The sequence below is a fragment of the Xenopus laevis genome, chromosome 2S (genome assembly GCF_017654675.1).
Source record: "Xenopus laevis strain J_2021 chromosome 2S, Xenopus_laevis_v10.1, whole genome shotgun sequence".
NCBI lineage: Eukaryota > Metazoa > Chordata > Amphibia > Anura > Pipidae > Xenopus > Xenopus laevis.
Window position 1 is genome coordinate 43,546,251 of NC_054374.1, and position 12,930 is coordinate 43,559,180.

Sequence of the window (12,930 nt, forward strand, 5' to 3'; positions counted from 1 at the left end):
GTGTCCACACTCGATTTCAAGTAGAGTAGAGGTGCACGATCAATGTTCATAATATGCAGTAGTAATGGATCAGCACACTCATTGTAGAAGTGAATAAAGTGTTTTATTGGTAACACAGCATTGTTATCCGACGTTTCAGTCCCACCTGGGGAAAGGTCCTTGAGAAAGGATAACAATGCTGTGTTACCAATAAAACAATTTATTCACTTCTACAATGAGTGTGCTGATCCATTACTACTATATATATATATATATATATATATATATATATATATATATATACCCCTATCTATACTAACTATAGAGTTTAGTATTACAATAGCCTTGGATATTATGCCTGTCCAAGAAAACATCCAAGCCCCTCTTAAAGGCATTAACAGAATCAGCCATCACAACATCATCCAGCAGTGCATTCCACAACCTCACTGTCCTGACTGTGAAGAACCACCTACATTGCTTCAAATTAAAGTTCTTTTCTTCTAGTCTAAAGAGGTGGCCTCTGGTACGGTGATCCTATTTATGGGAAAAAAGGTCCCCTGCTATTTGTCTATAATGTCCTCTAATGTACTTGTAAAGTGTAATCATGTCTCCCCACAAGCGCCTTTTCTTTTCCTGAGAAAACAACCCCAACCATGACAGTCTACCCTCATAATTTAAGTCTTCCATCCCTCTAACCCAGGAATCCCCAACCTTTAGAACCCATGAGCAACATTCAGAAGTAAAAAGAGTTGGGGAGCAACACTAGCATGAAAAATGTTCCTGGGGTGCCAAATAAATGCTGTGATTTGCCATTTGGTAGCCCCTATATGGATTGTCAACCTACATGGAGGCTCTGTATGGCAGTGCACCTGGTTTTTATACAACCAAAACTTGCCTCTAAGTCCTGCTTTGAGGCCACTGGGAGCAACATCCAAGGGGTCGGAGAGCAACATGTTGCTCATGAGCTACTGGTTGGGGATCACTGCTCTAACCAGTTTGGTTGCACGTCTCTGCACTCTCTCCAGCTCATTTATATTCTTCTTAAAGGGATACTGTCATGGGGAAAAAAAAATTATCAAAATGAATCAGTGCTGCTCCCGCAGAATTCTGCACTGAAATCCATTTCTCAAAAGAGCCAACAGATTTTTTTTAATTCAATTTTGAAATCTGACATGGGGCTAGACATATTGTCAATTTCCCAGCTGCCCCAAGTCATGTGACTTGTGCTCTGATAAACTTCAATTACTCTTTACTGCTGTACTGCAAGTTGGAGTGATATCACCCCCCTAGACCATTGTGTCAGCAGGGGAAAGCAGATGTTAGAGTTCCTTAATAAAACTCACCTTGAGAGGACAAGATGCACGGTGTGGATTATTGTGTACCTTCAGCTTTTCAAATGAAAAATACAGTGAGGCAAAACCCAGGAATATACCATTGGTCCAAAATTACAAGTTAATTGTGTTTAAACAGAACCAAAATATTAATAGTTAATGTTTTGTGTTGTACCGAGCATGTGTCACTCACACTCTCTTTTTAACAGATGTTCCTTTGTCTTGTAACTGCCCTATGCAATTTGTATCACTAACATATGTGGGGAATGTATCAGTTCGGTCAGACCTGTTTTTAGTGGTGGGGCCTAGAGCTAAATACAGTTTGCATACCAAGTTATATATTTGTAAAATGTATTAGCCAGCTGCACTTTAGAGCTGTGGTTGAACTACAAACCTAGAGCATTCTGGGAAATCGTTTGGCTATTGACATTTGGCTTTATGATGAAAGTTGTAGTGCAATAAATAAAGAAAGCTAACTAACACCACTTAAAAACATTAAAATACAGTAAAATAAATAAATTTCCCCATAGAGTTACAACACTATTCCCTTTTGCATTCACACTATGGGGTCAGTTTTATCAGGAGCCAATCAGTCTGCCTCTATGAAATTGGAATGCAGGACCAAACAGACACAAGGGAAGCACACAAATATCCTGAGCAGAAAGGTATCCAAGTATCCAAATACTTTATCGACTAGATTCAGATTTGCATGATAATGGCTTCTTTTTTTTCCATTTTTTAATTCCATTTGCTACTTGCATACTCATTAGTAAAGTGAACGTGGTACTTGTTCAGCCTTGATGTCTGCTCCCATGGGTACAGATCAACAGAGAAGAACGATACCAATTAATACCTGCTTAGAAAGCAAAATTGTGCACCGCACAACAGACATGTAAAAATGCCTTTTGGGTACATACCTTTAAAAAGGACACATGCGTGAAGTGGTTTGCAGATTGAACCCACTAAAATATCAGCACCCAATCAAACAGTGGCCATACATAGGCCAATAAAAGCTGGTGACTCGTTGAGGAAATCAAGTATGAGTTAGGGCTCTTACACATGAGCGTTTTTGCCTGCGCTCCCCTGTGTTCCGTTTTTCGGAATAGACGCATTTAATTATTTCAAATGGGGCTGTACTCACACAGGCGCATGTAGGCGCCGAACGCAGGTTGAGACGCAACATGCTGCATTTTTCCTGCGTTCGGCGCCTACATGCGCCTGTGTGAGTACAGCCCCATTTGAAATAATTAGATGCGTCTATTCCTGCGCTCCCCTGCGGCTGAACGCCGAAAAACAGAACGCAGGGGCGCGCAGGCAAAAACGCTCATGTGTAAGAGCCCTTAAGTACCGGTATATTGGAAGTGGGATCTAATTAGAAAGAAAGAGAACTTATTTATTGTTTTAGAGAAAATCATTTATTGTAATATCTTCTGTGTGACTGCCAGATGAGCTGGGGTACATTGGCACATTTTGTATTATCTCTGTTGTCTATCGATCATAGGGGTAGATTTACTAAAGGGCGAGTGCCCGTCGCTAGTAAAAATTTGCCGGAAATCCAACCCACAGGGACATCACCAATTTACTAACAGGTGTAGAGGACAATTCACTAGTGAAAGAATACATTGCTAATGAAGTTTGGCACCCTATTGCCAGGTGGAAGGTGAACGTTCGTTACTCCGCAAATTTGCTAAAGTGCAAATTTTTTTTTTCGCCACCTAAGACCAGGTGAACTGATAAGATGAAGCTACATCTTCCTCAATCTTATATCAGTAACATCATATCCTGTATGCCAGAAAGTTATTATAATTATAAAAAACGCTGGCGTTTTTTCATATTTTAAAGCGGGGTTGTATTTAAAAACTATAACAAATTTTAACCATTTGAGGGGCATGCCAAATTTATTTTAGTTTGGGCTCATGTCCAGGGCATTAGAGGATCTCTTTTGTCTTTATTTTGCTTCCTTGGACATTTGTTATAATAAGTGGCCACTTCAAGCATTTGCACCAACATCTCTACTAAAGACATATATATGACCTATATGTACCCACCCTGTTCAAATTGACCTAAGCGTAAGTATACTAACGAAGTTTCGCTAGGCAGAAATTAACTTTAGTGAAGGTTCGCTATGAAATGCTCGCACCAAAGAATTAACGCAGCTTCGCATTTTAGTGAATTAGCGTAGTGGTAACGAATTTACGCCTGGCGAAGTGGCGTGAAGTGTGGCAAAGCCTTTGCAAGCACCCCATAGTTTCTCCAATGTTAAGTTTCTGAACCAGTGGGCATGGCATGAATACTAGTATTGTAACATACTAATAAAAACTGGGAAGGGGCTGTCAGTGAGAGCAGATGCTACGTGTGCAGTGCCAAGAAAAAGCATTAGTCCCAAGAAAAATGCAATTACTGTATTAGACTTTTCACACAATTAAAAAAAATTGAATTTCTGATTATTGTAACCACTATATAGTCCATTAAGGATGTTGTGCAAGTATCTTGGAAATTCAAAGGGGGGGAAATAATATATGCAAAGGGCATTAGTGCTATTTTAATTCTGGCATCTAAATTAATCTCAAGCTTTGCCAAGGCTGTTGCTTTAATAGACTGGAAACAAATGGCATTTGTACCACTAATATTTCTCCCACTGCTTTCCACTTGTAAATGTTAAGATGTAATCGGGAATCTATTTTTGGAATAATCTTCTTGCAGGGCTGAGAAGGCGTTTGTTAATGGTAGCTTTTGCGTGAATAAAGCATAATGCGCTATGTCATTTTACTCTCCCCCCCCCCTCCTCTTGCTACTTTCCCTGCAGTTGCATGCAGCTTGTGTCTTTGGCATGGAGTCACCCTGAAAATTAAGAGGCTGCTTTGCTAATCACACTGGTTTTCATGGGAGAATTCTTACAAACTTAGAGCAATTTGTCTCAGTTGTCTGATTTTTTTTCTGCATGCCTGAAACCCTTCACGTGTTTATTTCTTTTGTTAAACCTGTATAAATATACAAAGCATAACGCTTTTCACACTACAGGGTAAGAACAAGATGTAGAACATGTGAAAGAGAAAAGTCTCAATTTTATTGGTGTAGCTACGAAGCTAGTTCAGAACAGAGGGAAAATTGCTATTTATTAGTACAGGTATGGGACCTGTTATCCAGAATGCTTGGGACCTGGGGCTTTGTGGATAATGGATCTTCATACCTTAAGACTACTAGGAAATCATGTAATTATTAAATAAACTTAATAGGCTGCTTCTCATAAGGATTATTTACAGTATATCTGAGTTTGTAGCAAGTACAAGTTACTGTTTTATTATTACAGGAAATAGTAATTTGCATTATTTGGAGACGGCCTTTCCATAATTCTGAGCTTTCTGGATAATGGGTTTCTGGATAACAAATCCCATACCTGTAGTAATAAATAAAGGACCGTGTGTCTTTATAGTAGATAGATGGCCACACATGTCTGTTTGAATGATTCCCATAGCATTTCAGTCCAAACTGAAAAATTCTAGTGAGACAATGGGGCAGATTTAGTAAAGGGCAAAGTGGCCGTGGCTAGCAAAAATCTGCCAGAAATGTCATCCGTGGGGACATCGGCAATTTACCAACAGACATAGAGGACAATTAGTTAGTGAAAGAGTACTTCGCTCCCTTTCGCCAAGCAAATTTTCTCAATTTTTCCAAGCTTAGACCTGGCAAACTGATAAGATTAAGCTTCATCCTCCTCAATCTTATGTCACTTTGCCAGACTTAATTCGCCAAGACAACGCTAATTCCCTAAAATGCGAAGTTGCGTCCAGAGCGCTGAACACTGGCGAAGTTGCGCCAGCGTTACTTCGGCAAGCAGAGCGAAGTTGCCCTAGAGTTGGCTAATTTGCATACTGTGGGAAGTGAAAGTTGAATGGACATATATGTTGCAGCAGAAAATACATTACATTACACACGCCCAGGGAACCTTAATAAAATAAAATGCCCTACACATGAGCCCAGTGTATAGTTTATGTGCCATATGTTAGGAAATGTAGGGGGGAACCCAGTTACCCCAAAAAAAAAATTACGGGCTTTTGCAGGCTATCACTCAGAAAAAAATGAAAAGTCAACAGCCTTTTTTGGGACTTTTTTTTTTATCTATCTACTCTATTGCACTTCGCCTGGTCTGAGGTGGCGAAGGCAAGTCTGGTAATGTTCAGTAAAATCCGCATCTTGAAAATTCACCTGGCGTTAGAGTTCGAAGCAACGCTAGTGTCTATCTCCTTCGCTAGCGAAGTGACCCCTGCGGCCATTAGGGAATCAGTGTATTTACGAAATGATGTCACACTGGCAAATTTTCGCTAGCGTTCGTCACTTCGCCCTTTAGGGAATCTGCCCCCTAGGATCTAGAATACAGAACTGGGTTGTTGATGTGCTTTTATATATTTGGCATTAAATCACCTTTCTAGGAAAACATTCTAGCCTGGTATATGGGGTTGTTTGTTAGCAAAGAGAATCCAAATATTCCATGCTTAAAATAAAGGAAGGAGGGCACAGGGAGGGAGGGAACCAAAAAAATCCAACATTGCTCTCATAATAAAAGCCAATGCAGCTGGCATTCATTGGCATATAAATTGTTCCTTTGGTCCTGTCATTTCTAAAGGGGGTAGCTTGTTTTTTTTTTCTTTCTGTGTTTTTTTTTCTTTCTTTCTGTTTCTTGTGCATAAAATTTGTGCTAATAATGTGCTGCGTGTGCGAATGACTGACAGCTGGAATGAGCAAAGACTAATAATGCTTCTCCCAGCCTTGCTGGTGACAGTTAAATAATCTGTCCCTGCCTGCTCTCCCAGTCTCTGCGTTTTTCTTTTTTTTACATGGAATTCTCAAAGCCATTTGAATAATAATCTTATAGCCTCCATTAGACAGAGAAAGAAATCAGCAGAGACCCACGATTATTCCTTCTATCCAATAATTATTTAAATACCAGATAACTCCTTTCAGCTTAATTGAAGCCTTTCAGATCCATTCCCGAGGCGTGTACTCCATTCACTGGTTGCCGTAGTTCTTTTAAAGGGGTCGGAAAAGAGGCTAAGTGCCAGTTTTGTTATTGTAATAATACCAGTTCGATTTCAAGATGGGCAATAAATGGACTTATTGCAATGCCGTGAAATGTCATAATGAGTGCTCTTTATTACTACAGTGATCCAAAGCTCTTGGACAGTATATGGCTGATGGTTAATAAATGTAAATGTAATCTCAAAACTATAGTTATCCAGCTTTATTTGGGATGGTATGATAAGACGAAGGGTTTGAAAATCATCTTAAATTATAAAATAGATACAGAATTGCTCAATGTACAGGGGTGGAGGTCAACCAGTAGACATTTTGGAGGCCCGGAAAATAATTAGCTGTGGGGACCAGTAATATCTATTAAGAGGGTTTATATGGTCATTTGGGCCAATTTGTCTGATAACCCCCAAATATGGGCACTGAGCAATGGAATTTACTGATAATATCATAAAATCTAGAAAAGTAACTGTAGAGGCGCACTCAGCATCTTTACATTATGTTGTGTGGGTGGGTAAATATCCCCCTTAAAGGAAAATTATACCCCCCGAGCAATGTAGGTCTCTATAAAAATATATTGCACAAACCAGCTCATGTGTAAAAACCTGCTTCATGTAAATAATCCATCTTCATAATAAAATACTTTTTTAGTAGTATGTGCCATTGGGTAATCATAAATAGACAATTGACATTTTAAAAAATAAGGGCCGCCCGCTGGGATCATAGGATTCACGGTGCCCACAAACAAACCAAACATGTTAGGTCACATGAGCCAATTAAAAGACAGACTTCTGCCTTTTGCTTCCACACTTCTTCAGTTAGAGTTGTAGTATTTCTGGTCAGGTGATCTCTGAGGCAGCACAGAGACCATAACAAAATGGTGGTTCAAGGCAAGAGATGTAAAAGGGTAATATTTACTTAAATATATATGAGTTTGGTAAGATTCTTTAATATGCCACTTAATTTGATATAAACTATCTGCTGCTTAAATGTTCATTTTGGGGGTGAAGTTTTCTGAATGACCTTATATACTGTTTTAAATGAGGTACAATCTGTGGAAAGTACTGTAGAATATGTGGCGGGTTGCTTGTAACACATTAAAAATCCCCTGTTTTAGAGACTTGTTTTCCCAAGGTTGCCCAAATATTTTCCTTCTCCGTTTCCCATGCAGTTGTTTTCAGAGGGCAACAGTTAAGATTTATGGCTTCTGTGTTAAAAAATGCCATTGTCGCAGGCATTTTGGGTTTTTGCACGTACACACAATGCCTGAATGATTAAAATCAACCCCAAAACTATACTGTAAGTCTCTCCAGGATATACAGTTGGTATTGAAGTTTTTTGTCTTGTGATCAGCTTGTTTAATAAGGCTTCAGGGAAAATGTTTGATTCAGCATTTAATTTGTTGCAGTTGAATGTCAATGATTAGTCAGGAGTCCTTGATGAACACAAGCAAAAGTGCAAAATTGCCGGCATTTAAATACTATCACAAAGCTGCTTGCTTCCACTTTTATGAATGAGGAGCCCTTTGCAGATTACAATGGAAACCGGCGCAAGGGAGCCCTGTAATTAACACCTGACTTCAAATAATTTGCATTTGAATTCCACTCTGTGGGACTTAAAAACACAGACATCAAAAAGTATTCTGGAACTTTCTGGAAATAACATTGTGTTTCTATGTTTATAATATAATTCTTTTTGTTTTAGTAGATGATGCTTACTCTGTGGGTTGAAGTTTGTATTTGCAGAATATTTTGCAGAATTTTCAAAATAGCACTTCATTTTTTACCCACCATTGATATTTTTAAAAAAAATTGCAAAAGAAGTTTTAAAATATATGTATATTTTTTAAAGCAACAAAGTTGCAGTGGAAAGTCCAATATTTTACCTATCCTGACAGGAGAATGCTGTCGTACCAGCTGTTTCTCAATACCTTTGTGCATTGCTGTTGTGTCAGCTGTCTAATAATGGGATAGTTACTGTCAGAAATGACTGATTCTCTGGCACCCTCCCTTGTAAAAAGGGACCTGAGGGACAGCTGGCTATGATATTACAATGGGTGTCTGCAGAGTGACAAGGATTCCCATGCAGGGCAGCCAGAGATCAAACTCTTTGGGGTTTTATCTTACATCAGGGGGTGGGAAGTGAATCTTAACAAGTATCAAACAGTATTTGCTTGTTCAGTGTGTGCACGGCTGTACTTCTATACACACCAAGAGCAAAGGGGCAGGCTGCCTTTTTCTTCAAAAGTTCTTTCCCAAAGCCCACAGACACATACAGAGGTTGGTCTTTTTCTTTAGGTTTCTGAATATAATTATGATATCTGTTAAAATTATAAAAAAAATACTTTTCCATTTAAGGAAATGTCATAAAATCTGTTCTTGAATTAAAATAAAATGTTTTCCAACAACTCGAAGAAAAGCAGACTTCAAGGCCATATTCTTATTTGAATGTCTTTATACATTCAAATAAGAATATGGCCTTGAAGTCTGCCTTTCTGTCTCTCTGGGAAGAGATTCTGCCATTATTTGTGACTATTACCGGCAAAGCCCCCTGCTTACCAGTAGATGGGGGTTCCTCTCTATCACAGCACTTTCTCGGCTAATGGAAAATGTAGCTGAGTTGCCATTTGCTGGCATCAACTGTTATATACTGAAGCAGAATTAAATGGGTTGATTCAACTATTTATATATATATATATATTTTGTATCATTTACAGCTGCCTTTATTGGGCTTATAACGAATGTAGGTTTGTATTGTCCCAAGAGCATTGTCAAGCAATTAGGCATTGTCCTAATGTTTTAAAAACCCCTAAGGTCACACTTCCCAATAAACATGCGCCCTGAAATGACCCCTTTTTTCCCTGAGATGGATTATCTAGTCACACTTATTTATTTCTACAAGACTTATGGAAAATTGTAATTGCAATGTGATATTACCTTAGGGTGGTTGACTTTCACATTCTTTTGAACCAAGAACTTTCTATTTTTTACTGTGCCTGCTTCCAGATGTTCCCTCTGGTTTATTTTCATTATTTAATAGGATGCATCCCACCCATTCTGGCAGAAAGTGTTTATGAGCTGAGGAAAGCTCCACTTTTCAGATCACAGACTTTAATTTAGTGGGATATAATTCCATTTAAAAAGGGAGGAGGTACATATCTGCCTATGAGCTATAGTTGGATTTGAAAATCATTTCACAATATCAGTAATGCAGTTTTACTTATAGAAAAATATCTATAAGGCTATCCATCCAATGGAAAAGAAATTACCATGAGTGGCAGTAACGTTTTCAAGAAGATGTGGGTTTTAAAGACCACAAAAGTAATGAAATAATAACAACTGTGACTCAATTACTTCCAAGCTCAAACTTTGTGGATGCAGTTTAGCAAGGGCCCCAGTTTGGTTCCATAGCATTTGTGGTTTCTCAGTGGCCTATAAGGTTGTGATAATATTTAGAAATTGTAGTGTGAAACATGATGTCTGGACACGAAGCAAGTGCTTGAAAGGAAACTGCAGTGCTAGTCAATAACTCCTCTGCAAGTGTATTCATGAAAATCTTGGGAAAGGGGAGCACAAAGTGTAAAATTTGACATCCTAATCCAAAACTTTGCTTGAAAGATAGGAAAATGAATTGAAAAAATCTGGCGCAAGGCGCAGAAAGCAGCTCAGAGGTATGTAAGGTAACCCTATACTTAATGCCTGCTATAGGTATGTTGTAAGTAATGGGCTCCTTAGCACCTTGTGCACCTGTTTATCTGAATGATGTGCAAGCTAAGGGGACAAGCTAATACCGTCCCCAGCTTGTCCCTCATAAATACACTGCTGCTAAACACAGCCATTGTTGTATTCATGGGTGAGCTGCAAGTCTTTGTGCTTCACAATGGACCTGCACATATAGGTGCTAAATGTGGGGCACAGTCCAAAGTGAAAAATGGTAAATTGTACTCATAGTTTATACTTTGCATTCTGCACCACATGGTGCAAATGAGCCCTACTAAGTTACAGTTTACAAAAATCAGTTTAAGTTGTTTTCCATCTGGTTTAACAAATAAGTGGCAAAGGCACTTTCTGTTTATATTGTATACGTTTTGAAACATTACAGCTCCTTTGCTCAATTAGTCTCCAAATAAGCACTTGTGCCAAATGGAAATTCACCTAAAAAATTCCAGACCAATAAAAAAAAAAGTTAAGCTGTAATCATTTCAAATTGCTGGACTCTAAGCCTTACAAAATGTATCTTATTGGGTCCCACGTCATTGACTTATTAAATTGTATGTATATCGGGCTCACCTCTTCATCTAAAGCCCTTTCCTATTTAAGTCTAACAGCACATATCAAGTGTTTATAGTTTGTTCACTGTGTGGGTTGCAAAGTGGAGTTATTGTATTTGTAATTTGGTAAGCAGCTCTTAAATCTCAGCCGCCTCCATCCCCTATTTAAGAACAGAACATCTTGTTCCTTCATATACACACACACACACACACACACACCTAATGGAAAAAGCCATACATATGTAAAAGGAGAGTATGATATATATTATAATATATATAATATTACCAATAAAGTGTTCCAAGATAATAATAATAAACAAAAACATGTGAGTATATATGTAATAAGTATATACTGATAGCCTCCAAATCGTGGGATAAGCCCCCAGGCAACATACAGTATTGTGTGTAAATGCTAGCCATGGAAATCTAAAGAAAAGTGCTAACTAAAGACAGATGCGTAAGAGCACAACCTGTAAAAGTCAGCATAAGGTAGCAATGCCCTATAGGAAAAGCACTACGAATTATGAAGTTCCCCTTTATAGGGGAGGAGAGCTTGGAGATTTGTCCAAAATGCCACTACACAGACTGGCCAGTTCAGTGATCATGAGTATAGGCAGACGCAATGTTAGCACTAGGGATGTAGCGAACGTCGGAAAAAAAGTTCGCGAACATATTCGCGAACTTGCGCAAAAATGCGAGCGGTTCGCGAACGGTTCGCGAACCCCATAGACTTCAATGGGAAGGCGAACTTTAACATCTAAAAAAGACATTTCTGGCCAGAAAAATGATTTTAAAGTTGTTTAAAGGGTGCAACGACCTGGACAGTGGCATGCCAGAGGGGGATCAAGGGCAAAAATGTATCTGAAAAATCTGCCTGTGTGTGCTTGGAAGAGATAGTGTAGGGGGAGAGCTGTTAGTGATTTCAGGGACAGATGATAGTAAGTTTGCTGGCTAGTAATCTGCTTGATACTGCTCTGTATTGGAGGGACAGAAGTCTGCAGGGATTTGAGGGACATTTTAGCTTAGGTAGCTTTGCTGGCTAGTAATCTACTGTTCTCTTTAAACAACTGCCATACGTTGACCTTGTAGGCATTGTTTGCCCAGTTTTTTTGGACGCAGCCACTGAAGCACAGTTGCCAGAAAAAATATGCCATATAAATGCTGAAAATAGTCATTTTTCGCCATACGTTGACCTTGTAGACATTGTTTGCCCAGTTTTTTTGGTTGCAGCCACTGAAGCACAGTTGCCAGAAAAAATATGCCATATAAATGCTGAAAATAGTCATTTTTTGCCATACGTTGACCTTGTAGGCATTGTTTGCCCAGTTTTTTTGGTCGCAGCCACTGAAGCACAGTTGCCAGAAAAAATATGCCATATAAATGCTGAAAATAGTAATTTTTTGCCATATACGTTGAGTCAACGTATGGCAAAAAATGACTATTTTCAGCATTTATATGGCATATTTTTTCTGGCCTCTGTGCTTCAGTGGCTGCGGCCAAAAAAACTGGGCAAACAATGCCTACAGGGCAAATAATGCCTAAAAGGTCAATTTATACACTAATACAGCGATGGATACGGATTACGTAAAATATATTATGGCTGCTTGAAAAAAGTCACTCCGGTGTTTTTTCTGGAGACGGTAATATTATGGATATTTAGACAGAATGTGAACAAGGTCACACAGCTAGATGGCAGTTGGTTGAATAACACACTGGGCAAAAAATGCCTACAGGGCAAATAATGCCTAAAAGGTCAATTTATACACTAATACAGCGATGGATACGGATTACGTAAAATATATTATGGCTGCTTGAAAAAAGTCACTCCGGTGTTTTTTCTGGAGACGGTAATATTATGGATATTTAGACAGAATGTGAACAAGGTCACACAGCTAGATGGCAGTTGGTTGAATAACACACTGGGCAAAAAATGCCTACAGGGCAAATAATGCCTAAAAGGTCAACTTATACACTACTACAGCGGTAGTAAAATAAAAAAAAGTAAAATAAAAAAAAAATGAATATTAAAAAAAAAAAATTAAAGTTGGTGCTGCTGAACTACTAGGAGCAGCAGATTAGCACACCAGTCCCACTCCCCAACACTGCTAGACTAATAGCACTGGGCTCTTATAGTAGTAGTAGTAGTAGTAGTAAAACAACAAAAGAATAAATAAAAGCAGTCCTTACAAGGACTACTGTTATTGCAGCAGTCAGCAGATGAGATCAGAAGCAGGACAGCTGCCCACTGCAGCTACATACAGAGCACTGCAGTAGAAGGTAGATTACTAGCCAGCAAAGCTACCTAAGCTTAAATGTCCCTCA

General features: G+C 38.8%; 1 protein-coding gene across 5 annotated transcripts in view; it reads left to right on the top strand.

The window, feature by feature from the left end:
* The window catches only part of plxna2.S (plexin A2 S homeolog), a 207,578-nt gene that overhangs the window by 23,966 nt on the left and 170,682 nt on the right, over window positions 1-12,930 (top strand). Inside the window, exon 1 of one of the 5 annotated variants that reach the window (XM_018249153.2) lies at window positions 8,272-8,617. The exons of the other annotated variants lie outside the window; for them this stretch is intronic. The gene's annotated coding sequence lies outside the window, so the exon portion shown is untranslated. Of the gene's footprint in view, window positions 1-8,271; window positions 8,618-12,930 lie in introns of those variants that run through there. 5 annotated transcript variants of the gene reach the window in all.